This window comes from Monodelphis domestica, chromosome 1 (assembly GCF_027887165.1).
Source record: "Monodelphis domestica isolate mMonDom1 chromosome 1, mMonDom1.pri, whole genome shotgun sequence".
Classification (NCBI taxonomy): Eukaryota; Metazoa; Chordata; class Mammalia; order Didelphimorphia; family Didelphidae; genus Monodelphis; species Monodelphis domestica.
In genome coordinates, this window is record NC_077227.1 from 736,503,837 (window position 1) to 736,527,639 (window position 23,803).

Here is a 23,803-nt window from a genome sequence, read left to right on the forward strand (position 1 = left end):
CTTTTAGTGCTCTTTGGTAACATCTTTTTTTAAAGGATTTTCCAGATTCTTGGGGAAAGTCCCTTGGAAAAAGGAATGGACAAACCAGGACAAAAAGAAAAATGCCTCTCTTTAGGTGATTGGAGTAAGCGTGATAACTAGAAATTTAACAAAGTGTACATCTGGTCTGGGTAAGCACGTTCCCTTTCCCCTTGCTCATAGGAGACCTGGGTATTGGCCTATCTAAAGGCAATCTCCCCCCTCTATACCCTGAATCAGGAATTAGATTGGGATCCATCCCTTGGGATGTTGGGACTCAGATGACTCCTTTTCACTTTGAATTCTCAGTATAGTTCAGTGATCCCTCACTGAGAGTGGTCCAGGGAGAAGGGAGTAGAAATAGAAGTAGCTCACGTCTCCACCAGGCTGTCCCAGAGTCCTGGACCACAACCTCTTCTTATCTACGACCCATAAATGACCACATCCTGAGCCCCACTGCTCTGGGCAAGTCGGTTACTAGTTAGCACCCCACTGAATGACATCTTGGAAAGGTCAGAGCGTTCACTCCACCTGCCTCCCTCCACAAGCACCAGCCCTGCCTTCTCTCTCAGAAATGGAAAGGTGGAGAGACGGGGAAGCTCATGGGCTGGGAATGGCAAACCACAGCAGTCTCTTTGCCAAGAAAACTCCAAAAGAGGCCATGAAGAGTCAGACATGACTGAAACGACCAAACGACAGAATTCCGTCTCATTCTCACTGAAACTCTGAAATCCACTGGCTTCCCTCGGACGTGACTTGGGGGCCGAAAGCAGAAGGCAATGGAGTTTTCTGGAGTCTCTTCAGCACTCTGTTAAGCTGTTGTGTAGGAAAGCTGATGACAAGCCACTAGGGCATGGGATGGAAACCTTGGAGCACCAGGCAAGAGCTAACAACTACAATTAACGAATTAAATAATATTGATATTATTAGGTAGGAACGAGACGCCGAGATCAGGTGTTTCCTGAGGCTTGTTTCTTCCCTCCATCCATTCTCTCTGAGCTATCTCCAAAGTGCTAGACCATGGGCACATATTTACAAAATCTTGGTGTTGTTAAGAACCTGTATGGTAGAAGCAAGCAAAGCCACATCCCTTATGAGAGTTCTAATATATTCAGTCATGTCCATTTGGGGATTTCTTGGCAAAGATACTGGAGTGGCTTGCCATTCTTTCCTCCGACTTATTTTACAGATGGGGAAACTGAGGCCTACAGGATTCAGTGACTTGCCTAGGGTCACACAGCCAGGAAGTGTCTGAGGTCAGATTTTAACTCAGGAAGATGAATCTTTCTAACTCTAGGTCCAGGACTCTATCTATTGTGCCACTTAGCTGTCCCTCTAATATGTATATGTATGTATCTACTTCTCTCTCTGATTTTATATGATTTTATTTGGTTCAATAAGCATTTACTAAGTGCCTCTTGTGTGACAGGCATTGTGTTGTTTATATAGATCTATCTATATTGGGGGGATCTGATCTGTGATTTTGTCACTCTTCTGGCTGTCCCATTTTAGTCTGCCCCCAAATGAGCCATTTCTAATGATGCAGATCTGTAACTGTTCACAGCTTTTAGTTTCTGAGAATTGTTTGGGGGCACTGAGCTATTATTATTGCTCTACTAGTTTATTTCTTAACCCTTACTTCTGTCTCAGAATCAATACTAAGTATTGATTAGGTGACTTGTCCAGGGCCAGTTTGTATCAAAGGCAGGGTTTGAACTCAGGACTTCCTAACTCTAGAGTCAATCTAACTCTCTGACAGTGACTAGCTGTGATTCTGACTTTTTTTCTCCTGTGAGCAGGTGAATGACCCTCTCTGAGCCTGATTTTCCATCAACACTAAGAATGATGAGTATAATTTGAATTGGCTCTAGGGGCAGTGAGGTGGCACAGCAGATTGAGATCCAAGCTTGAAGTTGGGAAGACCTGGGTTCAAATCTGGCCTCCAATACATCCTAGCCATGTGACTTTGGGCAAGTCACCCCTGCTTGCCTAGCCCTTGCCCTTCTGTCTTAGAGTTGTTACAAGGACAGAAGGCAAGGGGTTGAAAAAAGTCTCTCTTCACAGGATTGTTTCAGGCAGTGTGCTTTAGAAGCTATCATCAACCAATAAAATGTTTATTCCTGAGCTATTATTAATGCCCTGCTATTTTATTTTATTTTGAACCCTTTCCTTCTGTCTCAGAATCAATACTAAGTATTGGTTCCAGGGCATAAGAGCAGTAAAGGTTAGGCAGGTGAGGTTAAGTGACTTGTCCAAAGTCACTCAGCTAGGAAGTGTCTGAAGTCAGATTTGAAATCAGGACTTCCCATCTCCAAGCTTGCCCCTCAATCCACTGATCCAGCTAGCTTCTCCTTAATGCCCTTCTATTAAGATAGGGGCAGCCTGGCTGAGAGGGCAGAAGTCTGGGGCTAGAATCAGAAAGACCCTGTTGCAATCCTTCCCACGAGATCTGAATCATTAGAAATGGCTCCTTATGGGGATGGCCAGAAGAGTGACAAAATCACAGATCAGGGCCCCCATATATAGATCCCAAAGCAACATTCCTGGAGCCCAGGGCTGCCCGTGTCACCTCCCTGCCAAATAGACCCTGGTGGTCCTTGGTTGCGTCTAGGACCCCCTCCATCCAGCACGTAGACACCTTCCCCCCAGTTGCCACCTACCTGGCCAGTCCCATCCTTCCCTCACTCTGGGACAGCCACTGGCTTTCTTGCTGTTTGTCCCCCAGAGGCTTCGCCCTCCCAAGCCGGGAGTCCACCACTTGCTGCTCCCGTCTGCCTCAGAGTTCTGGGTTGCCTTCCAGCCCAGCTCCAAGATGCTTCCACCAGGAGTCTTTTTCTGCTCTTGAATCATGCCCCCACCAGCTGCTCCTCGAAATCACCTTGGGTTGACTTCACACATACTTTTTATTTAATTAAAGGTGTATATGCTGCATTCCCCCAAAGGAATAGGAGTGACTCGAATGCAAGACCTGTTCCATTTTTATCTTGTCTCTCAGGATCCTCTTATGGGGACCAGGCACATAGCAAGCCCTTAAGAAGCGACTGTGACTCGATTGACTGTGGGATCCCTGGGCAGATCCCTTCATCTCTCTGTGTTACAGGAAACATCTGAAGAGCGATTATGGGTTGCAATCTAAATCGAGAAAGGGACTTCCCACACTGGGAATTCCCTTTCTTGCTCAGTTTGCAGATGAGGGATATATTCTGGTATTATTACTAGGACTGGAATTTAAGAAAGCCTCATCACACCCAAATAGAAACATTAGGGTGACATTTTTGTTTCAGAGATGATGCTTTTGTCACCTGGTCCTTCTAGTGTCAACAAGGACCCTGGGTTTTTGTCCACACCCTGCTACCGCCTTGCTAGGTGACCTGGAGTCAGGTGCTTAATCTATGAACTCAGTTTCCCCATCTGTCAATAAGAATTATCACCCCAGCCTACCTTCCTGATGGGCTGGTTGAGGGGGTCCAATGAAATAGTGGAAAGTGGTACCCAAAGCATCAATCCCCCCCCCGCCCCCGACTCTTACTGGCCAGTGAAATGCTGGAGAAATTGTCTAATCCTCCCAGGGAACCTTGCCTTTTGGACTTGCTGGGTCCATCCCTCCCCCCTGGGCTGTGGTCCCAGTTGCATTTTCTTGGGAAGAGTTTGGTATCGGCTTTTCCGAAGGCTTTCATTAGGGTTTGAATAGCTGAGACCGAGGAGCCTGGGGAAGACGAGTTTACAGCTCGAGCTGCTTGGAGACTGACCTCAAGGGCTGAGATCACCTTTATTCTTTCGCATCAAAGTCATGGCCTGGCCACAGGGACTCCCCTCAATTTGTAGGGAGTTGGAAAGCCAGAGTTCTAACCTTGACTTTCTCGCTAACTGGCTGTGTGACCTTGGCTAAATAACTGGTCGTCTCTGAACCTCAGTTGCCTCTGTTGTGAGATGAGGGGATTGGATCTGATATTCTTGGAGGTCTCTTCCAGTTCTAAATTACAGGGAGAAAAGCTTCCAGACCCAATTCTGAACTGTCTTTTCTCTCTTCAAACACTTGATACAACCCAATTCCCTCTGCTCTCTCAGCTGAGGATTTTACTTCACATTTTAGTAAGAAAAGAGAAGTATGTGCCATGAAGTTTCTCTTCTCTCCTATTCTACAGGGCAGCTCGCAGAATGCTTGCCTGCCTGCTAGGAATCAGTCAAGAGGCTTGAGTCTGAATCCTGCTTCAAACACCTAGCTGTATGACCCTGGACAAGTCACTTCCTTATCTTTTCTAAGCCTTAGTCTCCTGGTCTATAAAATGGAGATAATAATGGCACCCCTCCTTCCCAGGGTTGTTCTGAGGATAAAGTGATACAATATTTGTAAAGTCCTTTGAAAAACGTAAAGTACTATCTAAATGCTAATTATTATTATTATTAACCCCTTGATATCTTTTCCTACTCTTGCTTCCTTTATTTCAGTCTCTGCTAAAGACTTGGCCCTTCTTCTAGGCAAGTCTAACCCATCACCATCTACCATTTACCTCACATTTTCCATCTGCTGAGACAGCTTGTCTCCTCTATCACCAACCTTCTCTTCTATCTTTAATCTTAAATTTTAATCTTCTATCTCGATCTGATTCTTCTACTTCTATCTACAAGCGTGCCCATGGTTAACCCCGACCCGTATCCCTGCTCCTGGATCCTACTATCATTCCCTCCAACAATTGTCCTATATCTCTCCCCTTTTAACAAACTCCTAGAAAAAGTTGTCTACACTGGCTACTTCCACTCTCTCCTTTTAACTCTCAGCCCCTTTGCCATCTGGTTTTTGACCTCAGTACTCAATTGAAACTGTCCTCTCCAAGGTTCCAATCAATGAGCTCCTCTCCATCTTTATCCTTCTTGACCTCTATTCAGTATTTGGCATCCCCTCTTCTGGAATACTCTGTCTGTCTGTTTTGAATCTCTTTGTCTCTGTGTCTCTATCTCTGGTTCTCTGTCTCTGTCTTTGTCTCTCTCTGCCTCTCTTTCTCTCATTGCTGCTCTTGTCTAGCACTTCTCTTCCTCGGCTGGCTACTACATCTCAGTCTACTTTGCTGGGTCAATATCCATCTTTCCAGCCTTGAACTATAGGTGTCCTCCAAGGCTTTGACCTTCTATTCTCTTGGGATCTCTTCATCTAGCTTATCAATTCCCCTTCAGTTCACTTATCATCATTACGTCGATCACTCTCAGATCCATATATCCAGCCCTGACCTCTCTCGAGCTCCAATGCCAACTTCCTAAACATCTCAAGTTCAATATATGCCAAAGAGAATTCATAGGTGCCCCACTTCTACCCAAACCTACTGCTCTTCCTCACTTTTCCTATTTCTTCTGAAAGTCACCCAAGTCACAATCCCAGAGTCATCCTTAAACCCATTGAAACTATTAACTAATCAGTGCCAAATCCTGTAAGTGTCAACTTGACAGCACCCCTTACCTCTTTTCCTTTCTCTCCATTTACATAGATGCCATCATCCTATGCCAGTCCCTCTTCACCTTTCCTCTAGACTACTGCATCTACATAGCTGCCAAATTTATATTACAAGATTAATGGGCTGCTATGCCACCCCCTCAGTCAAAATGGTGGTGGCTCCCTATTGCCTCTAAGATAAAAGACAATAACAATAAATTTTCGGGGATCACTTAAAGTACTTTACAATCATTTCTAACTTTGCAAGTTTATTTTACAATATGCCTTCTCTTGCATTCCATGTCCCAGCCAAACTGGGCTACTTGCCATTCCATGCAGACAATATTTTATCACCCCAATGCTAGGTCTTTGCCCAAGTCCTTCCCCTCATGCGTGCCATGCATTCCTTCATTTCTGCTTCTTAGAATTAGCTCTTTAAAAGATTCAACTTAAACACTATGTTCTATGTGAAGTCTTCCTCTCAGTTGTTAGGGACCCCTCCAACCCCTCCCCAAGGGCTTCCTCCCTCAATTACCACACATTTACTTTGAGCCTATTTTTATAATGATTTATCTGGGTACATGTTGTTTCCTCTATCTGAATATAGGTTCCTTGAGGGCAGGGATTCCTTCATTTCTTTCTTTATATAACCCCAGCATAGAATCTGGCACATATTAGGTGCATACTAAATGTTTATTCCCTTATTTTTCCATTATTGCCCTACTATGTGACTGACATTGCCCTATGCACTGAGGAGATGGAGAAAGGTAAAAAACCATCCCTGTTCTTAGGGAGTTCACAATCTACTGGGGGAGATAGCATGCAAACAACTGTGTACAGTGCAAATTGGAAAGCTAGGGAGAAGCCTCCTGCAGAAAGTAGGATGTGGAAGGAAACTTGAAGGAAGCTAGGATGTAGAGGTGAGAAGTGAGAGCATTATAGGCAGGGAGAGGAGTTGAGAGATAGAGAATCCTGGACAAAGAATTCAGGAAGTGGATCATATAGAGCCATGGTGGTGAACCTATGGCACATGTGCCAGAGGGAGCATTCAAAGCCCTCTCTGTGGGTGTGCGTTCCATTGTCCCAGCACAGAGTTTGCTAATTAATTACTAGAAAGCCAGAGAGATGTAGGGTTGGGATTCTTTGCCCCTCACCTGAGGACATTTCTCACATCACTCACCCCTCTAAAACATTCTCCATCACAGATATAGAGTGTGGAAGGGTTTGAGATACAAAAAGATTGGTAAAGGAGGAAGAGGCCAAGTTGTGGAAGGCTTTAAAAGCCAAATGGGTTTTATACTTGATCCTGGAGGCAATAGGGAACCAGTGGAGTTTACTACACAGAGTGACATGGTCAGAACTCTGCTTTCAGAAATCACTTTGACAACTAAGTGGATCATGGATTAAAGAGTGGGAGAGATTTGAGGCAGGAAGATCAGCTAGGAGGCTATTGCAATAATCTATATGATAAAAGGCTATACCAGAATGGTGCCTGTATGAGCAGAAAGAAAATAAGACACACAAGAGATCTTCTGAAGGTAGAGACAACAAGATTTGACCACAGATTAGATTTGTGGGATGAGTGAGAACAAAGGGTAGAAGATGGCATCAAAGTTGGAAACCTGGGAGAATGGGGGGTCCCTTTGATAATAGTAGAGAAGTTTGGAAGAGGGGAGTGTGAGAGGAGGGGAAGATAATGAGGTTGATTTGGAAAATGCTGAGTTTGAGATTTTTAGGGTTGTCTGGTTTACGATGTACAATGGTAATGATGAGGAGTTTGGAGCTCAGGAGAGAGGTTAGGACTGGATATGTAGACGAGGGACTCATCTGCATAAAGATGTTAGTTTAAACTGTGGAAGCTGATGATCTCACTAAGGGAGATAGTATAGGGCAAAAAGAGATAGAGCTTTGGGAGACAACCACGGTTAGGGGAAACAACCTTGATGGAGGACCAGCAGAGACAGAGAAGGAAGAGTCTTTCTAGAAGGAGGAGGGCTATGAGAGAGCAGTGCTACCAAACTCCAGAGAGGAGACAGTATATCCGAAGAAAGGGTGATCGACTATGGCAAAGATGACAGTGAAGGAAAATGATGGAGAAAAGATCATTAGATTTGATAAAAAAGGTAGTTTCAGAGAAAGAGATTTAAGCCAGTGAGAGGAGAAGTGGAGGTACCCAAAGGCAGGTGACTTTCTCAAAGAATTTAGCCACAAAGGGGAGAGATATAGGATAACTAGCAAAGATGGTTGGACAAAGATGAGATTTTTTAAAGATGGAGGAGAAATAATGTGTTTTAGAGGTAGCAGGGAAGGACTAGTAAATAGGGAGAGACTGAAGATTAGAGAGAAAGTAGGAATTAATACTGAAATCCCCTAGCATGAGGTCCAGGGTAGGGAGTAGAAAAAGACTGAGCCAAACTCAAAACTCCTTGAGGAATGAAGGAAGTAGTTAGATGGTGCAGTGGATAGAGTGCTGGGACCAGAGTCAGGAAGGCCAAGACCTGATTCAAATCCAGCCTCAGACACTTATTGGTTGGATAAGTGGGGGTAAATGCCTTTAATCTCTCTGTGCCTCAGTTTCTTCATCTGTAAAATGGGGATAATAATGGCACCTACCTGTTGCTAAGAAGACAAAATGAAATCATCGATGTCAAGCACTTTGCAAGGCTCAGCTCCACCTTAAATCAACCAAGCAACATTTATTAAGTGCCTTCTATGTGCTGAACACATAGCTATTTTATAAAGAGAATGGTATGGAGGTCTGTAAGAAAATAGCCACCAGAATCATGATTTGGTGACAAATATAGATCGAATGAACCTCAAGGGAGAAGTTATTGAATAATAGCAGTAAGAGGGAGGACCTAAAAGTGGCAATGGTAGCAAGGAGTATTCTAATTTTCCCACCACACTAGGGAATGGGGGAAGAGACAGCCAGTGTTGGAAAGGGAGATCAGGGAGAGTCAAGAGGTCTCAGTGAGGACTGCTGAGGAAAGGAAGGTTTAGGAGATTTGCTCCAGGTCACACATGTGAGATGTGGCAATGCCAGAATTTGAACTCAGGTCCCGTGACTCCAAATTCATTGCTTTTTCTACTCCCTGATGTTGTCTCCAAAGTATCCACATCAGTGAGATCATGCATCCGCTGATGTATTGAATTATCCATTATGAAACTGGAGATGATTTTCCATGGAGAAAGAAAATCCCCCAGTAGGAAAAGTCTTGGAATACTTTTGGTAAGGAAGAGGTTAGGAGAGCGTCGCGCCCCATTGCATGCTGGGAGTTTTGTTCTGGGATGATTTCCATCATTTATCTCCAAGGATTCCTTCTCAGTCCCTTGCTGCCTTTCTCTCCTCATGGGGGATGTTCCTTTGTCCTGGGGTTCCCCTTTCTCACTTGATTTTTTAAGAAGAGGCAGATTGTTGAAAGTGGCCTGAACCAAGGCAGACCCACGAGCCAAGCCAGCCGAGCACCAAGGTCTGGGGCTCCGTCTCCCTTCGAGCTTCTTCCTGCATTGAGGAGAGGGAGACCTTTCCTGACATAGGAAGATGGCGGAGCGGTGTTGGCTGCATGCCCTGGCTGTCTGAAGGCTGGCGGTGTGTGCGAGGGAGAGGCTTTGCCCAGCAGTCATCAAGTGCTCGCCATATGCCAAGGGCAAAATAAGTGGCAAACCCTGGCACGTTTTACCGGACTGGGCTAACCAGTGGACCATGGGCAAAAGGGAGTCTCCATCTGGAAGAACTTTTCCAGAAGGTCTAAGGGAGGTGGGAGCATAGGCAGGCACCTGGATTGTCCTCTGAGAGGGGAGGACCCTTGCTTGGCTAACGTCTCCCCTGGCACGATCATGGAGTAGGGAGTGGGGAGAGCAGGCGGACTATAGGGGCGCCTGCCCCCACCGTCACCCCCAGAGGATGAGCACAGGACCAGGCACACCCGGCGGCTGCTATGTCAACAGCCGGAGAAGGATCCAGTAGCTGTAGGCCCAGCAAGGGCAACCATTCCAATTAATTTGTAAATCAGCCTCCCTTCCTGCCTGGGTTCCCAAAGGGGATGATTTGTTTCCTTAGGTAAGAGTTCTTGATTGAAGGAAGCCTAACTTCTGCATGATTTATGAGATGCAAATAGGCCCGTGAAGTGCAAAGATATTTTTTTTTCCATTTCTGTTAGTCAATGAGATGGGTGGAAAGATAAAACCAGCTCTTATAGGAGCAGTTAGTTGACTTAGTAGGTAGAGTGCTGGAATGGGAGTCAGGAACATGGGTTCAAATCTTGTCTCAGTCTCTTACTAGCTGTATAAATCTTGGGTGAATCACTTTACTTCTCTGCCTCGGTTTCCTCATCTGTTGCAGCCTCAGTAGCCTTGAATCCCTGGCTTATTTTAGGCCTCCATTCATAAATCTAGCATCTGGGCTCTTTCTATTGGCCCATGTCTTTGGATAGAGAAAAATGAGCCTCCCTCCTTTCTTTTCTCCCTCCCTTGGAGGAGGGCTTGGCCCACCTGTTCTAGGGACCCTAGGAGAACCTGTCCTGCCTCTTCACTATGCCTGGAATGCTGCTCCCCCCTTCCTCTGGGGAGGGGAAGCCTGTCCAACACATTCCTGCTCCCTCTCATCCTCCCCCACTCAAGCCCCAGCTCTGGCTTCCCCTTGGCCCTTGGGATGGTAGTGTTGGTCTTGGCCTGTCCATTCTGGTCTGTTCCCAGATAGGCACCCCTCCAAGCACCAGCATCCCAAGATCCCAAGAGCCGTGGATTGGCCCCTATTCATGGAATTGAGCTTCACTGATGGGGGAATATATCTGGACCAAGACCTGGCTAACTGAAGCTGGAGGCTGGTGGGATTTCCCTTTGTGAATGGCTACTTGGGGGGCCACATAGGAAAGGGGAACGGGCACCATGTTTGGAGTCATGGAACTCAAGGTGAAATCCCACTTGGGATCGGAATGAATGTACACAGAATGGAAATTCCCTGAAATCAGGGACTGCGCTTCCCCTTGTTTATGTGTGACTTTGTATCCCCAGAACCTGCCTAGTTGGAGCTGGCTAGGTGCTTATTGAGTTGAATGGAATTGAATTGTACGACTTGAGGCGAGTCTTTCCCTTTCTCGAACCTCAACTTCCTTATCTGTTGAACGAAAGGACTGGACAAAATGCTCCTTCAGGTCCCTTCCAAGTCTGTGATCCCTCAAGCCTGAGGTCAGTCCCTTTATCATGCTGGGGCTGATGGGAAGTTGAGTCTCCCTTCATATCCAGGACTCTGGTGAGGATAATCTGAAGATATAGAAGCTGTTTCATTCAATTCCTTCATTTTAGAGTAAATAAACCAAAGACTAGACTGGTGAAAGGACTCGCCTAAGGTCACAGCTAAGACTTAAGCTCAGGTCTTCTGACTCAGTGTGGAGTTCTTTCCAGAGTTTCTTGCTCCTTTTCTCATGGAGATAGACGCCCTCGAGGGGACCAGTCTCAGGTTGAGAGGTCATTTCCTTCATCTCCCTTCCTGCAGGATGAGTAGGGGGATTGGTCCAGGCCAGAAGAGTTATCCCATGATGAGAGAAAGACTGCAAATAACTGAGAAGGAATTCCCGGAGATAAATAATGGAAATCATTGCTTAACAAAAGTGCTTTTTAAACTCTTCTGGAATGGACCAATCCTTGAGTTAAAAGTGAGTATCACTTGGAGGACAATGGAGAGGTGCATGATGTGGGGTAGTCAAGGGAGATCTGGTCTGAAAACTAGTACCCAAAATGCATGGTGGAGAAAGAAGAGGGGCTGGACACCACTCTCTCCTGTTCTTCTGTCTGATTACTAGCTTCCGCCATGTCGCCTTAGGGGGCCCTCCATGGCTTTGCTCTGGATCCTTTATCTTCCTCGCTAATCTCTTCAATTCTCAACAGGTTCATCTCCGTGAAGGTGAGTCCCATATATAGACCCATATCTATGTAGACTCATGCTATACATATGGATAGAGAGCACTGGGTCAGGAGTCAGGAAGACTTATCTTCATGAGTTCAAATCTAGTTTCAGCTGCTTTCTAGAAGTAGAACCCTGGGCAAGTCACTTAAGTCTGCAGTTCCCTCCTTATCAGTGACTCTTAGATTCCCCATATTTCTTCAAGATGCAGCCTGCCACCATTGTTTAAGAGTTTCCTATGTGCTCGGCACTGGGCTAGGCACCAGGAATATACACATAATCTAAAACACAATTTCTGCCCCTAGAGAAACTCATAATCTAATAAGGAAGCAAGAGGTAACTAGCCAGGTATATACAAAGAGGATGGAAGGTAATTCCAGAGGGAAGGCTCCAGCAGTGGGAAGATCTTGGGATGGTCTCCTGTTTAAGTGGGAGTTGAACTGAGTTGAAGAAAAACAGAGAAATAAAGAGGGAGAAGTGAGAACATTCCAATATGGTGGATATATCCATTCTTTCTCTGTCATTTGGCTACTAGTCTTTACTTCAGTTCTTTATGACTACTCCTCATCATCCACCTCTCCACTGATCTCCAAGAGATCCTCATGTCTAATTCAAGGACTGGTCTTATTCCAGAAGAGTTTAATTATGATCATCCTGGATGAAGGGAGTTGGAGGAAATGACTTCTCAATTTGAGAACTGTCTCCTCCTTGGGATCTGTCTCTAAGAGAGAAGGAACAAAAGTTGGTCTATATCTCTATCTCTATGTGGTTGGGTATTCACATACTCACATATTTTTCATCTCTTTCCTGAGCTCTGAGCCCCCATCAGAAACTGCCTCTTAAATATTTTGAACCGAATGTCCCTAAGAACTTGGAACTCAACATGTCCAGAACTGGCCTTATTATCTTTTCCCCCATCCCCCCACTCCATTCTTTTCTCTCTTCTAAACTTCTCTATTATTGTCAAGGTCATCCTTCCAGTCCCTCTCCAGCCCCCTCCAGCTCCCTCTCATCTTGCGTTTCCAATCTGTTGTCAGATCTTGTCGTATCTACCATCATGGCATCTCTTTTATATACCCCCTTCTCTCTATTCACTCAACCTTATTACCTTTTCCTGGACTACTTCAAGAGTCTCCTAAATGAATTCCTTGCCTCAAAGTTCTCCCCACTCCAATTCATCTTTCAAAAGCTGACAAAGCAAAGCCCAGGCCTGATAATGCCACCCTTTCCCCCCTTTGCAATAAGTCCTAATGGCTCCTGATTAGTCATCAAGCCTGTACCTAAAGCCCATTATAAGCTGACCCCTTCCTGCCTTTCCATTCTTTTCCTACTTTATTCCTTGACCTAGCAACACTGAATCCCTTGATGTTTCTTGTATATGTACCCCACCTCTATCACTATTCCTTTGAACTTTCTACCATGTTGGAATGCTCCCTTCTCCCTCTATATTTTCCTTTTTTTTCTTAAAGACTCAGTTCAGATCCCTGTACAGGAGGCTCTTCCCCATCTTCCCACTGCTGGAACCTTCCCTCTGGGATTATCTTCCATGCTCTCCTTTATATACCTGGCTATTTACATGTTGCTTCCTTATTCGATTGTGAGTTCCTTGAGGGCAGAGAGTGTGTTTTGGCCTTTCTTTGTATTCCTGGTGCTTAGCCAAGTGCCTGGAACATAGTGAACTCTTAAGCCAAGGGTGGCTGGCTGAATCTTGAAGAAATATGGGGACTCTACGACTCAGTGGTGAGGAGGGAATGTATTATGAACATGCAGAGTGGGAAACAGAATGTGCATTTGGCTAGAATGCATCATGTGAGAAGAGTAATCTAAAATCAGATTGCAATGGCAGATGGGACCCACTTCATGGAGGCCTTTAATTGCCAGGTGCTACATTTTATATTAGATGCTGGAGAAAACTGATCAAGACCTAGAACAAATCTTACCAGATTGCCAAATACCAACCATTCCAGCAGGTGGTGAGGGAGGCCAGTGACTTGGGTAATGAATTCTTTTTCATCTTTTTCTAATCCTCAACACTTGGCACAATGCCTAGAACATAGTAGGGTTGGTTAATAGTTCCAAAGACCAGATCGCCCTACGACTTTTATAGAATCTAGATCTGAAAAGTATCAGAAAGGTAATCTAGATCAATGCACACCCCAATATACACACTTTATAAATGGGGAGACTGAGGCTCTGAGCGGGAAGGTCAGTTTTCCAAAGTCTCACTAGGATTAGAGCTCAATTTGTCAGATTCTAGACTCAAGGCTTTCCCTACTACCCAACATTGCTCTCTACCCTCCCCTCAAAGTCCCTTTTGGCTTCATGCAAGTCTTTGCAACCCACTCCCCTTTGTGATTCTCTTTGGCCCATTTCTAATGAGTCTCTGAACTCTCAGAGCTGGGATGGAGGGAATGCACCAAAGGGATAAACCACCTGCAAATAATGGAGAGCAGACCACTTCAGCCCTCCATGATGTAACCTCCTCAACCACAGCTCCTCCCCCTCCCCCCAGTAGTGCGGCTCTCTCTCTCCTCAGTGGGGCTGTTGAAAGCTGAGCTTGGTGGGTTGTGACTAATTGCTAGCAGATTTTTTTCCATCCTTGAAGAAGAAAAAGAGAATCAGGAGAAGGGCGGGGAGGGGGGGACCCAGCAGTGAATAGCTCGGAAGAGTTTCAAACACGTGGGCGTTCTCTGGGACCAAGGATGAGGATGACTCCAAATGTAAACAGTCCCAAAATAACCCAGTTCTCCATGCCCAGGACTGCATGTCCCTATGCCCTCTTCCTCTGGGAACTGGAGGTCAGGGAGAGGTGGCATCACAGAATAGCATGATGGATCACCTGGGAAGGACAACTGCTAATGGGGACTACCTTTTTTATTAAGACCAGGGACTTCCTGAGGGCAGGAACTTGGGATTATATGTCCATGAAGCTTTCAGAGGACAGTGGCTCTATCTCCCCTTTCAAAACAGGCACTTCTTGGGTGAAACACTCTTCCTATGAGATTATGCATGCTCTGAGGGCAGGCACTGTGTCTTTGAGGGCAGGGTTAGTGACTCCCCTATGAAACAGTGGGGTTCCTGAGGACAGGGATATGGGCTAGCTTAGAGTATAAAATATGCCTCCTCCGTTAAACTAGGAGCTAGCTATCTATGAGCAGAAAGTGTGTCTCCCTCACCAGACAAAGGGCTTCAAAAGGGTAAGGAATAGGAGACATTTTCTGAATTCTCTGAAGATGAAGTAGTTTCTTGTCCTTCAAGGAACAAGTACTATTAAGTGAGAGATCATCCAGTGAGGATGAGAGAAAGAGTACTAGTGGCATGGTAATCCCCCCTGGAGGATTACAACAACAGTTACTTGTCAACCTGGTGATATATTAAGAGAGATCTGTTGTCTTCCTGGGGCACAGGTCCAAGATTTCTCAGACCAGATGACTACCCACTCAGAACACACAAATGACACTGCCAGGAGGGAGTTAGAAAGTATTGCTAAAAATTATGGTGTTCGGCAAGAAACCGAAAATCTTGGGTGCCCAGGCACAGGTGGCATTTTTATCACTGCTGCCAATGGAAGAAAAGGACTTCCAAAGCAAAAGACCGATCGGGGAAATAAACAGCTGGTTAGAAAGATTTTGTCACAGAAGAGGATTTGGATTTCTGAACTGTAGCTTAAAATATAGGAATAACAGGCTCGTGGCCAGGGATGGAGTCACCCTAATAAAGACAGGAATACATTGCATTTGCCTAAATTCTGGCAAATCTAGTCCAAAAAAGGGTGTTTAAATGAAAAAGAAAGAGAAAAGAGAAATTAAGATGGAGGGGGAAGAGTAGCCAAGAAACCCAAGAATTCACAGGAAACAAAATCTAAGAAAAAAGCTAGAAAAAAATTCATGGCCTCAAGAGAAACAAAATCTATGAAAAAAGCTAGAAAAAATTTCATGGCCTCAAGAGCCTGTACACAAAGGCATGAAATAAGGGTAATGAGCAGGAGGAACTGGTCATTTTGACACAAAGAGGAAAATGTAGAGTTAGAGAAAGAGAACTCTAGGGGATTTTACTTAGGTGGCCATTTAAAACAGCCAACCACTTTTAAAAAATATCTGAATGATAATTTCATCCTTTAAAAGGTAAGAGCTTAATAAATACTTATCGACTGGCTAATTTCCTTTTAAATACTCTATGTCCCAGTCAAGCTGTCCTACTATTAATTCCACCTGCTATCTCCTTTCATCTATCTTTGTCCTGGTGGCTCACATGACTGTGGCGCGTTCCCTTCTCCTCTCTTTCCTTTAGCTGCCTTGATTTCTTTAATATTTAGCTTTGATGCCCATCTTATTCAGAGTCTTCCCTAATGTTCCCAATTGTTAATATTCTCTCCCTCCTGAAATCATCTTACCTATTTACATATAATGAGATAGTATTTGTTAAGCACTTATCCTGGCGCATAGTAGGTGCTGAATAAATGCTTAGTCCCATATATAATTACAGGTAACTAGTTGGCTCCATAATGCACCAGGTACTAGGACTGGAGTCAGGAAGACCTGAGTTCAAATCAGACCTCATACATAGCTTTGTGACTCAAGGCAAGTTGGTTAGCTTTGACTTAGTTTCCTCATCTGTAAAAGGGGATAATAACGGTATCTGCTTTTCAGGATATTTGTGAAGATCAAATGAGATAATAGTTCCCGGCACATAGTAGGTGCTTAATAAATATTTCTGCCCTTCTCCCCTTCCTCCACTCTCCTTGTACATGCACCTATTGTATCTCTCAGGAGTAGAATATAAGGGATATATATAATCAGGGTAGGGCCTTGTTTCAATTTTGTTTTTGTATGCTCAGCATTTTAGCATAATATCTTATACATAATTAATTATCGTTTATTGGAGAGGAATTCGATTTTGTATCTGATTTTCACCAATAAGGAAGAGCTAGTTTCTGGAAAGTGGTGGGAACTTTAGGGAGAAATGACTACTCCATTTTCAAATTTGTGATATAGGAGAGGAAAACTGGGCATGCTTTAATCAGAGGAGATTGCAAAGATTCAGAGAAAGGATAGGCAGGATTTCTTAAGCTAAAATTTTATAAAAGTAGTAAGCCTAAGAGAGTTGGTGATCTATCAAGAATGAAAATCTGAAGACAAAGAGAAATTCTGATTGAGATGATTTTATAGAAAAACACTATTAAAAAGGAAGTCATAGGAAAGAATTTGATGTGGATACACAAGAATCTCTCAAATAAACTTAGATTTTATATTTTGGTCGCATATGAGAGATAGAAATAAGGCCAGGAAATGGAGAATGAATACAAACATAGCATGGTATGGATAGTGACAGGATGGTTAGAGCCCAGACTAGTGAGGAAATCTACATGTAAAAAATGTATTGAGATGTTTTAAGCTATTTTGGGGGAAAGAAGAGCTCTCCAGGAAGTGATGCAGAGCGAGAGGAGCAGAACCAGGAAAACATTGTACACAGAGACTGATACACTGTGGGACAATCGAACGTAATGGACTTCTCCATTAGTGGTAATTCAATGTCCCTGAACATTCTGCAGGTATCTAAAAAATACTATCCACAAGCAGAGGATAAACTGTGGGAGTAAAAACACCGAAGGAAAGGAACTGCTTGACTACAGGGGTGGAGGGGACATGTCTGAGGAGAGACTCTAAATGAACACTCTAATGCAAATGCCAACAACATGGAAATGGGTTAGAATCAAGAACACATATGATACCCAGTGGAATTGCGCGTCAGCTATGGGAGAGGTGGGGGGGGGGGGAGGAAAAGAAAATGATCTTTGTCTCCAGTGAATAATGTTTGGAAGTGCTCAAATAAAAAAAAAAAAGAAAAAGAAAGGGGTAGGACTACTGCTCAGGAAAGATGACAGATTTGGAGCTGGAAAGGATTTTCTGTGTTATTCAGTCCAAGCCTTTCATTTTATAATATGTATGGTTGAAAATCTGTTACCCCAAAAAGAACTACATTTCCCAGGAACCCACTGACTTCCTTTTCTTGTGTACTTTCTGTAGATAGGGAATATTAGGTAAGAATGTGAAAGGTCCCGCCTCTTTACTTCAGTCTGAGCTTGGTGGTGGTAAGTTGGGTGTTTGAACTGGCTGATCAGCCATGAGCATGTGGTCTTTATTTTGTATGTTCTTTATTCCTTGATTTCTAATGATCATTAATAAATCTCTTAAAGTATATTTTTATTATTGAGATTTAATTTTAATTCTTATAAGTATGAGGCACAGAAAGGCCAAATTACTTACCTCATAGCTAGTAACAGAGAGGATTTGGGCTCTGACTGCAGATTAATAACAATATCATCTCTACAACATTGCCTTTCAACCTAGTTAAGATTATCACTGACACATAAGGCAATGATACTTGAATAATTTTTATTGTTTTCTCTGCCAAGGAGAATTAACCTTTTAGCCTGGAAAGATCAATGCAAAATTAGTTAATGGGGAGATAATCTCCAAGATGAAGAGGGAGAAAATAAAAAAGGATCTACCTGGGCTTGGTGAGTTCAAGTCATCTGGCCAGGGTATATTCCATTCTTAGGCACGAAAGGAAATGGTAGATATGATTGCTTGAGTAAAAGAAAGGTTAGAGAATAAGATAAGTGTTATAGAATTGGAGAAGGCACCTCTACTAATTTTCAAAAATGGAGAACAGGATCAACTTTGGAGCTACAGGGAGGTGAGTTTGATTTGGATTTCTGGTAAAACTTCTACAACATATTATTTTAAGAGATGATAAATAATAATTACAATGACTGAGAAGGGTTTCACTTAGAACATGCCATGCTCGACTAACAGCATTTTCCCTTTCTCTCCAAGGTTATTGGTCTCTGAATAAGGGGAAGGCTGAAGATATAGTTTATCAATATTTTAGCAAAGTATGTGACAAAAGTCTCATGTGATTCTTATGTAAAAGAGAGAGGCATCTACCATAGTAAAATTAGATGGATTTGCGCCCAAAGAACAACAAAAGAGTGTCTGCCCTTTGATCCAGCCATAGCACTGCTGGGTTTGTAACCCAAAGAGATAATAAGGAAAAAGACTTGTACAAGAATATTCATAGCTGCACTCTTTGTGGTGGCCAAAAATTGGGAAACGAGGGGATGCCCTTAAATTGGGGAATGGCTGGACACATTGTGGTATATGTTGGTGATGGAATACTATTGTGCAAAAAGGAATAATAAAGTGGAGGAATTCCATGGAGATTGGAATGACCTCCAGGAAGTGATGCAGAGCAAGAGGAGCAGAACCAGGAGAACATTGTACACAGAGACTGATACACTGTGGTACAATCAAACTTGATGGACTTCTCCATTAGTGTCAATACAACATCCCTGAACATTCTGCAGGGATCTAGGAGAAAAAACACTATCCACAAGCAGAGGACAAATTGTGGGAGTAAAAACACCGAAGAAAAGCAACTGCTTTACTACAGGGGTGGAGGGGATATGACTGAGGAGAGACTCTAAACGAACACTCTAATGCAAATGCCAACAACATGGAAATGGGTTTGAATCAAGGACACATGTGATCCCCAGTGGAATCGCACGTTGGCTATGGGAAGGGGGGTGGGAGGAGGGGAGGAAAAGAAAATGATCTTTGTTTCCAAGGAATAATGTTGGAAAATGACCTAAAAAATAGATGGATTTGGAGCTAGTTAAATAAGTAGACCCAAAGAGTAGGTCCAACTCAGCTTGGAAATAGGTCTCTGATAGAGTGTTCTTGGAATCTGTGCTTGGTCCTGTGTTGTTAATTTTTTTTTAAATCAAAGATATACCACTAGAAGGGAAAGTAAAGACCTTGGGTAATAGAGTTAGAATTTGAAAAGTTCTTGTCAGGCTGGAACACTGGGATGAATCAAGATTTGATTTGATAGAAATAAATATAAAGTCTTATATTTGAGTCCAAGAACTTTACAAGCAAAATATGAAGAAGAATGGTGAAGAATCAGTTTGCCTGAAAAAGGCCTTGGGATGTGAGTGGATTGACAATTAAACAGTAATTAACAACAAAACATGGCAACCAAGAAGGAGAATGCAACTTATGTTAAGTTCATGGAAATCTTTTAATAAAACTGTCCCGGGCTAGAGCCTACCAGGAGGATGATGACCTTCATGATTAAGCCATATACTGATCAATGAAAGGAACTTTGGGCCGTTAGCTTGGAGAGAAGACTTGGAGAGGTGTGAGAGCTATCTCCACATGTTTGAGAGGCATTAAACTTGTGGTTGGCCCAAGAGAAAAGAATTAGGAGCTGTGGGTGGAAGTTGCAAGGAAATAAATTTAGATGATACAAGAAAATTCTTTGTAACAAGATCTCTCCCAAAGTGCAATGAACTCCCTTGGAGGTAAGTGGGTTCTTCTTCATGGGTGGTCTTCAAGCAAAGGCTCTATGGATGACCACGTGTTGGTGGCACTATAAGAGGAATTCTTAAGATGGTTTTTGAAGTGCTTTCCAAACTCTGAGATTCTGTGATTTTGTGTCTCTTCCATGGAACTGGAAGGGCCCAAAGTCAGGAACTGAATCTCTGCTAGCAGATAAGTGTTCTCTGAATGCAAGGATATTGTATTCCCTATGAGACTAGGGGTTCACTTAAGGCTTGTGTTGTCTCTCTCCTACCAGATGGAGCTATCTTAGGGCAGGGACTATATTTTTCCATTAGACAAACGAGAAAGATGATCTTTCCCATCAGCCTGAAAACTATGTCTTTAAAAAACCCAACTTTTATCTTCTAAGTTTTGGTTGTAAGGCAGAAGAGTGGTAAGGGCTAGGCAACTGGAGTTAAGTGCCTCGCCCAGGGTCACACAGCTAGGAAATGTATGCCGCTAGATTTGAACCTGGGACCTCCTATCTCCAGACCTGACACTGTCCACTGAGTCACCTAGCTGCTCCTAGCCTGGGAACTTCTTACAGGAAAGAGTTTTGTCTCTCTTTTTAGATAAGTGGCTTCTTCAGGGCAGAGTCTCTGTCAGCCCATTATATGAAGGGTTCTCTAAATACAGAGTCTGTCTTCCTCATTAGATTAGAGACCTCTTGAAGGAAGCTGCTATGTCTCTATCCCTCACTCTCCACAATTCCCATTTAAGACCATGGATAAGGACTTGGGTGAAAATCCCCCTTTTTTTTCTTTCCATTGAACTGAGAGATGTCTCTTCTCAATCCAGGACTCAGGCTTTCTGGTCCTTAGAAGGCTTGGCCATGGATTTAGGTGCCTCAAACATAAGGTACTAGTTACTCCCTGGGAAAGAGTCTTCATGTAAAGATGCCCTCAAACAGTGGCCCATTACCTTTGAAGGTCTTTGGAATTATCTTCTGATCTTTCCATCTCATAGGGAGCAATTGTCCACACCAAGACTTGGACCCAAGTCAGTAAAGACAATTTCAGCCTCTGCTGTAGGCTGATACAACCCTCTGTCCTGTTCCTTGCTCTCCAGGATAAAATAATGTATTGAGGAGGCTGAAATTGCAAGTTCAAGTCATAGAGTCCATCCCATTTCTCCAGGCTTGAAAACATCTTGAATTCCGGGCAGAGCTCTACTTTGCCCTGGAGGTTATTCAGGGAAGGCCATTCAGATAGTTTTATCTGGTCCCTCATTCTAGTTCCTATATCATGCTTATTTGTATATTAGTTGCTTTTCTTTCCATTAAACTACAAGCTTCTTGGGACCAGAGACTGTGACCTTTTATCTTTGAATGATGAGAGGTTAGCACATAGTAGGTGCTCAATAAATGTTTGCAGAATTTCTTAAAGGCCTTCTAGCTGTGTGCTTTTTCTTTGGGTCTCAATTATTGGATTCCGAACACTTGAGCCCAAATATTCTCTCTCTTTCATTTTCCTTAGACATGAGAACAATTACCCATCGTCTCTGATGTAATACCACACTATAGATAATAATAACTGACTTTTCTATAGCACCTTAAGGTTAGACTTTACATATCCTCATAGCAACCCTGGGACATACAGAGTCAAATGCCACCATGGCGCTGGGATGCCATTAATATGGGTCGTCCCCCATGTACAACTTGTCCATGTTTGCTCATTCTGTATGACTTTGGTTAACATCCTTTCACAAGTGGGCCACATGGCGGTATGCCTCGTGGTGATGGCATTGGTGATGGAGGTGGTAGTGCCAGTGGTAGTGATAATGATAGACAGTTATGGTGGTGATGATGGTGATGATAATCATGTTGATGGTGGTGGTGACAGTGCTGGCTATGACACTGGTGGTGGTGATGGTAATGATAGCAATGGCCCTGATGGCAGTGGTTATGTAGGATGGTGGGGATGGTGGTAATAGCTATTGTGTTGGTGAAGATGTCAGCAATGAGCATGGCAGTGGTGATGATGGTGGCTGCCATGTTGGCTATACTCTTTGATGAGTCAGAGAAGGCATTTTGACTCTGTGGCGGTTATGGGTAAGATGCCACTCTGCTTCCTGGTCTTCTGGTTCATTTTCTCACTGAGATCTTGAGAAATAATCTTCCTAGCCTATTACCTCATCTAGGGCAGTCAATGAGGAGCTTCAAATCCCTGTGTCCATCCAGAGTCAGTTGGAGTGAAGAAAGCTGAGGGATGGCTCCCCTCACATTGCACCTTCTCAGCCTCATCCAAAGGCATCTCTCTTCTCCATTAGCTTGTCCCCTGACATTACTGGCATCCCAGAAATCTGAGCTGAGTGGAAAAAAAGGGAAACCAGATTTGACCTCATCCTGGCGGGCCCCCTGGCGCCTTGGTCCCCCGGCGGGACCCTTTTTCCATGGCTTAGTCCAGTCTCTTGTGGAGATGACTTCAGCGCTGGAGATCCCTGCCTTGCTAGCCCTGGGGGAGAGGGGCCCAGGCTTGTGGTACATTCCTTTCATGCTCCCTTCTGCTCCTGCTCACTCACCCGAGGCCTTAGACGTGAGAACTGGACTGCAGAGGAGCCGTCTGTCTCCCTGCTGCTCTCTAGGGGATGGGGTGTTGTTTGTGACGGGTGGGAAGGATAGTGGACAGGAGTGAGTTTTTCACTAAAAATGCCTTCAGGCATTTAGCTGATTCTACCTGGAAAAATATTATCCTCCGTGGGCTCTTCCCCCTTCCCCTGCTCAAAAGATTTCTGTGGCTCCCTACTGCCACCAGGGTAAAATACAAACTCTTCTGTTTGGTATTCAAAGACCATCACAGTATGGCTCTGGAATACTCCTCATTCCCCTTTGCACACTATGGATTGGATCAAAGCTGACCTTCTTCCTATTCCTTGTATACAATATTCTCTCTCTTGTACCTATGTCTTTGCATCAGAGGTGCCCTATACCTGCACAAATACTTCTTCACTTTTGTCTGTTCGAACAAAGACCACCTCCTCCAGGAGGTCTTTTCTGATTGCCTCCTGCTGCTAATGTCTTGTGAAATCCCTTCCTATTTATTTCTGACATATTTTGGATCCCTTATATGCATACATGTAGTTGCTCCTGAATTGAAGCTCCCCAAAGTCACGGCCTGCCTTATTTTTATCTGCATCCCTGGTACCTGGTCAAGTGCTTGGCAAATAATAGGTGTTTAATAAATGTTTGTCTATTGATTGATTGACTTGGCATATGGGAAAAACAACCCCAGAGGAAGAATTATTTGCTTTCAACTCTTCTAGATCAGAGACTCATAGAATATTGCACAGCTTTTATATAAGACCAAGGTTCAGTAGTTGCCTTTGACACATATGGGGCTGTGTCAGCCTGGACAAGTCAGTGGACCTCTCAGTGATCTTCTGGATTTCTAAGTTTTAGAGAAGGTGCTGACCTGCATGGGTAGGGGTCATTCCCTCACTGAGATCCCCCTACATCATCATAATCACAGGTCTAGATTTCCCAACATGGACAAGGCAGACAGACAATCTGCGGTGGAGAAAAGGATGCTTGGAATGAGGAAGAGGAAGATCTCTTCTGGTATGTTCTACCTGGGAGACTGAGCAAGTCCCTCAACCCCCATGGGCCTTAGGCAATTCCCTTGAGATTTATCCATAGGCCAGGTGTGATCTGTCTCTGAGGAGATAGTTGCCAGGCTAAAGACTCCCCTTGTATGGACTTTTGTGCCCAGCATCTTAGGGATACAAAGATACATATGACCCAGTCATCTCTAGGAGCTCACATTCTCCTTTCTCCTTTGTTTCCTCGTCCCCTCTCTTCTTTCCTTCTGCTTTTCTTTTTATCCTTTCCAGACTTGAACCTTGCCCTAGGATTGCTGCTAGGGAATATAGACACACCATTTACTGGTCCATGAACTGGTGCCCATGACCCATTTGGCTGGTAGGAGCCCTTCTACTTCTAGGGGAAAGTAGAGCTCAGAGGCAGCTCCAGAATATACTTTGGTCAGGGTGATAGCCCATGTTACCTTGCTCCTCAGCCTGGCCCATTTCTTCCCTCTCTTCTTCCCATTGTATTTAAGTTACCTCTTGAAGAAA